This window comes from Staurois parvus, unplaced genomic scaffold (assembly GCF_062004578.1).
Source record: "Staurois parvus isolate SC_StPar_1 unplaced genomic scaffold, SC_StPar_1.0 ptg003444l, whole genome shotgun sequence".
In the NCBI taxonomy this organism is placed as follows: Eukaryota; Metazoa; Chordata; class Amphibia; order Anura; family Ranidae; genus Staurois; species Staurois parvus.
In genome coordinates this window covers 55312-61311 of record NW_028321240.1, presented here as the reverse complement: position 1 = coordinate 61311, position 6000 = coordinate 55312, and positions in this window count along the sequence as shown.

The following is a 6000-nucleotide window of genomic DNA, read 5'->3' as shown; positions in this document are numbered from 1 at the left end:
AAGCCGCACCCAAAGTGACATCAAAGCCGCACCCAAAGTCACATCAAAGCCGCACCCAAAGTCACATCAAAGCCGCACCCAAAGTCACATCAAAGCCGCACCCAAAGTCACATCAAAGCCGCACCCAAAGTCACATCAAAGCCGCACCCAAAGTCACATCAAAGCCGCACCCAAAGTCACATCAAAGCCGCACCCAAAGTCACATCAAAGCCGCACCCAAAGTCACATCAAAGTCGCACCCAAAGTCACATCAAAGTCACATCAAAGTCGCACCCAAAGTCACATCAAAGTCACATCAAAGCCACATCAAAGCCACACTCCTTCAAAGTCACATCAAAGCCGCACCCAAAGTCACATCAAAGCCGCACCCAAAGTCACATCAAAGCCGCACCCAAAGTCACATCAAAGTCGCACCCAAAGTCACATCAAAGTCGCACCCAAAGTCACATCAAAGTCACATCAAAGCCGCACCCAAAGTCACATCAAAGCCGCACCCAAAGTCACATCAAAGCCGCACCCAAAGTCACATCAAAGCCGCACCCAAAGTCACATCAAAGCCGCACCCAAAGTCACATCAAAGCCGCACCCAAAGTCACATCAAAGCCGCACCCAAAGTCACATCAAAGCCGCACCCAAAGTCACATCAAAGTCGCACCCAAAGTCACATCAAAGTCACATCAAAGTCGCACCCAAAGTCACATCAAAGTCACATCAAAGCCACACTCCTTCAAAGTCACATCAAAGCCGCACCCAAAGTCACATCAAAGCCGCACCCAAAGTCACATCAAAGCCGCACCCAAAGTCACATCAAAGCCGCACCCAAAGTCACATCAAAGTCGCACCCAAAGTCACATCAAAGTCGCACCCAAAGTCACATCAAAGTCACATCAAAGCCGCACCCAAAGTCACATCAAAGCCGCACCCAAAGTCACATCAAAGCCGCACCCAAAGTCACATCAAAGCCGCACCCAAAGTCACATCAAAGCCGCACCCAAAGTCACATCAAAGCCGCACCCAAAGTCACATCAAAGCCGCACCCAAAGTCACATCAAAGCCGCACCCAAAGTCACATCAAAGCCGCACCCAAAGTCACATCAAAGCCGCACCCAAAGTCACATCAAAGCCGCACCCAAAGTCACATCAAAGCCGCACCCAAAGTCACATCAAAGCCGCACCCAAAGTCACATCAAAGTCACATCAAAGCCACACTCCTTCAAAGTTACATCAAAGACACACTCCTTCAAAGTTACATCAAAGCCGCACCCAAAGTCACATCAAAGTCACATCAAAGTCGCACCCAAAGTCACCTCAAAGTCACATCAAAGCCACACTCCTTCAAAGTTACATCAAAGCCGCACCCAAAGTCACATCAAAGCCGCACCCAAAGTCGCATCAAAGCCGCACCCAAAGTCACATCAAAGCCGCACCCAAAGTCACATCAAAGCCGCACCCAAAGTCACATCAAAGCCGCACCCAAAGTCACATCAAAGCCGCACCCAAAGTCACATCAAAGCCGCACCCAAAGTCACATCAAAGCCGCACCCAAAGTCACATCAAAGCCGCACCCAAAGTCACATCAAAGCCGCACCCAAAGTCACATCAAAGCCGCACCCAAAGTCACATCAAAGCCGCACCCAAAGTCACATCAAAGCCGCACCCAAAGTCACATCAAAGCCGCACCCAAAGTCACATCAAAGCCGCACCCAAAGGCACATCAAAGCCGCACCCAAAGGCACATCAAAGCCGCACCCAAAGGCACATCAAAGCCGCACCCAAAGTCACATCAAAGCCGCACCCAAAGTCACATCAAAGCCGCACCCAAAGTCACATCAAAGCCGCACCCAAAGTCACATCAAAGCCGCACCCAAAGTCACATCAAAGCCGCACCCAAAGTCACATCAAAGCCGCACCCAAAGTCACATCAAAGCCGCACCCAAAGTCACATCAAAGCCGCACCCAAAGGCACATCAAAGCCGCACCCAAAGGCACATCAAAGCCGCACCCAAAGGCACATCAAAGCCGCACCCAAAGTCACATCAAAGCCGCACCCAAAGTCACATCAAAGTCACACCCATCCAAAGCTGCATCAAAGTTGTGCCCATCCAAAGTCCCACCCAAGTCGCATCAAAGTCCCAACCATCCAAAGTCACATCAGTCAATGCTTTCCTAGTGACATGAAAAAAAATGAATGCGCGTCAAACTTATGTTCCAAAGTGCAAAATCCACTGCAAATGGTTCTGGAAAAAATGCATCAATCACAACACACAGTGGTGTGGACCCAGCCTAAGATTCTCTAGAATTGTTACATTGTATCTCTTGTTGGGTGTATGTATTTCCTATGCTCCTCAGCTCCATCTAGTGCAGGGAAGTTGAATTCCTATCACCCGACGCCTGGGACATGTAGCTCCGGGCAGGTAGGTTTTTTTTTTTAACCTTCAGCCCTGCTGCGGGCAAGCAGCAGGGCTCACATATCAGGTGGAAGCATTTGGGCGACAGCAGCTTGTCCTGGTTGAGAGATTCCCGGCAATTGAGGCTCGGAAAGAATGTAATACGGTGTGATGTGCACTGCGTTACATTCAGGGGAGCAGAGGGGAGACATCCGGGGTCTTTTAGACCTTGGATGTCTCAATAAGGAGAACCGGTCACCAAAAAAATCAGCACATGTGATAAAAAAAAAAAGTAAAAAAAAAAAAAAAAAACGTAAAAAAGAACGTAAAACGTAAAAAAGAACGTAAGAAAAAAAACGTAAAAAAGAAAAAAAAAAAACAAAAAAACCCGTAAAAAACAAAAGTAAAAAAGAACGAACGTAAAAAAAACCCGTAAAAGAACGTAAAAAAAAAAAAAAAAAAACATAAAAGAATGTAAAAAAAATGTAAAAAAAAAAAAAGAATGTAAAAAAGAATGTAAAAAAAAAACGTAAAAAAAAAAAGTAAAAAAAAAAAGTAAAAAAAAGAACATAAAAAAGAACGTAAAAGAAAAAAAAAACGTAAACTTTTTTTTGTTTTTTTTTTAATTGGAAAAAATGAACGTTACACCCAAGAACATAACATACCCCCCAAAAAACTGAGCCCCCCACACATGTACAAAGTACACGCTGGGGCGCCTACGCATGAAACCGTCGATTGCGATACAAGTTACGTATCGCCGCACACGCCAGAACGAAAGCAATAATTCTAGCACCAGACCTCCTCTAACTATACTGATGACCTAGAACAGGGGTGGGCAAACTTTTTGACTTGAGGGCCGCAATGGGTTCATATATTGGACCCGGGGGCCGGACCAAGAGTAGATGAATGATGTGTATGTGTCATCCATAGTAAGTATAGTAATATTCCCCCATAGTAAGCATAGTAATTCATCCCCCATATAGTAATTCATCCCCCATATAGTAATTCATCCCCCATATAGTAATTCACCCCCCATAGTAATTCACCCCATATAGTAATTCATCCCCCATAGTAATTCACCCCATATAGTAATTCATCCCCCCTATAGTAATTCATCCCCCATATAGTAATTCATCCCCCATAGTAATTCACCCCATATAGTAATTCATCCCCCCTATAGTAATTCATCCCCCATATAGTAATTCATCCCCCATAGTAATTCATCCCCCATAGTAATTCACCCCATATAGTAATTCATCCCCCGAAGTAATTCACCCCCATAGTAATTCATCCCCCATATAGTAATTCATCCCCCATAGTAATTCATCCCCCCTATAGTAATTCATCCCCCCTATAGTAATTCATCCCCCATATAGTAATTCATCCCCCATATAGTAATTCATCCCCAATAGTAATTCATCCCCCATAGTAATTCACCCCATATAGTAATTCATCCCCCATAGTAATTCACCCCCCATAGTAATTCACCCCATAGTAATTCATCCCCCATAGTAATTCACCCCATATAGTAATTCATCCCCCCTATAGCAATTCATCCCCCATATAGTAATCCCCCATATAGTAATTCATCCCCCATAGTAATTCATCCCCCATAGTAATTCATCCCCCATAGTAATTCATCCCCCATAGTAATTCATCCCCCATAGTAATTCATCCCCCATAGTAATTCATCCCCCCTATAGTAATTCATCCCCCCTATAGTAATTCATCCCCCATATAGTAATTCATCCCCCATATAGTAATTCATCCCCCATAGTAATTCATCCCCCATAGTAATTCATCCCCCATAGTAATTCATCCCCCATATAGTAATTCATCCCCCCTATAAAGTCCCCAAGCCCCCCGTGTGTCAATTCACTTACCTTTGCTCCGCGTGTTCCTCTCGCCGTTCCGGTGTAGCATGAAAATCTGTCTCCTATGAGGATCTGTCCCCCTCGACGTATCTGCGCATGTGCCAGTTTCAGGCATTAGCAGCAGATCGGCGATCTCCGGCACATGCGCAGATACGTCGAGGAGGACAGATCCTCACAGGAGACAGATTTTCATGCTGCACCGGTCTTCAGGGCGGACTGTGAGATGAGCCTAGCGGGAGCCTAGCTCCGCGGGCCGGATTAAAAGGTCCGCCGGGCCGTAGTTTGCCCATTGCTGACCTAGAAGGAGCTTTTAAAAGTGTCCCCCATATAAAATACAGGGTACTGAAGTTCGTCGTCATTTCGCGAGCGCACACAAAGATTTGACAAGTTGGATATCGATTTACTCGCTGCAACCTCGTCTTTTATATTTTACAAAAAAAAATAGGGTAATTTATTACTTTTTTTATGTCCTAAAATTAACCAAACTAGTATTTTTTACTGAAATTTTGCAGTAATATGTGGCATAAAAAACTGGAACTACAACTATTTTATTCTCTCGAGTCTCCGATTTCAGAAAATATATCATGTTTGTGGGTTTTGTGTAATTTTCAGGCCTAAAAATGATTTTTTTGTGCAAAAAAAAAAAAAAAAAAAAAAAAAAACAAAAAAACTTAAAAAAGGCTCTGGCAGCAAACGGGATAACAGTATAAGCCCGACACGCCCCTTTCCATGTGACGGTGCTGACCAATCAAAAGTTCTCTAACCCGAACTGTCACTGCAAGGAAATACTCGGTATCGGCATCAGAGCATCTCTAGTATCCATTCACCTGGCACAACCTCGTCTTTTATATTTTACCAAATATTTGGCCAATTCATTATAATTTGATTTCCCTAAAATTCACCTTAGTGCATTTTTTTTTTTTTAACTGAAATTTGGGGTTTTTTAGACCTTCCCGGTAATATCGCATGACATAAAAGATTGGAACTACCACAATGTTATTCTCCATGGTGTCTGTTGTCAGAAAATATATCATGTTTGGGGATGGGGGTGGTTGAGGAACCTTCAGGCCCAAAATGATTTCTAGGGATGCACTGAAATTTCGGTGGCCAAAACGTTTTGGCGAAAAAACCTCTTTTGGCCGTCAGTCAAAATGGAAAAAAACAAAAACAAACCACCAATACAGGTGCCGAAAAAAACCCCCGCCCCTCGCCACCGACTGCCTGCCGCTGCTGCCACCGGCCACCGCTGGGTAGTTCTCAGCCTTACCTGAGAAACCATCGAACAATCCCAGCGCTGGGCATAGAGATGAGAGAAGGAAAGATGGCCGACACTCATCTCTATGCCCTTGGAGGACCGGAGCGATGTCACTTCCGGTTCCGGCCATTTTTTTTTCCTTCCAAAAAGCACTGGAACAATGCTTTTTTTTTATCCAATGCTTTACATTGCAGAGGAGAGATGTGGGGTCTTATTGACCCCTGATGTCTCCATAAAGAGGACCTGTCACTAATCATTTCTCATTGACCCCCCATATCTCTCCATAAAGAGGACCTGTCACTAATTATGTCTTATTGACCCCATATCTCTCCATAAAGAGGACCTGTCACTAATTATGTCTTATTGACCCCCCATATCTCCATAAAGAGGACCTGTCACTAATTATTTCTCATTGACCCCATATCTCTCCATAAAGAGGACCTGTCACTAATTATTTCTTATTGACCCCCCATATCTCTCCATA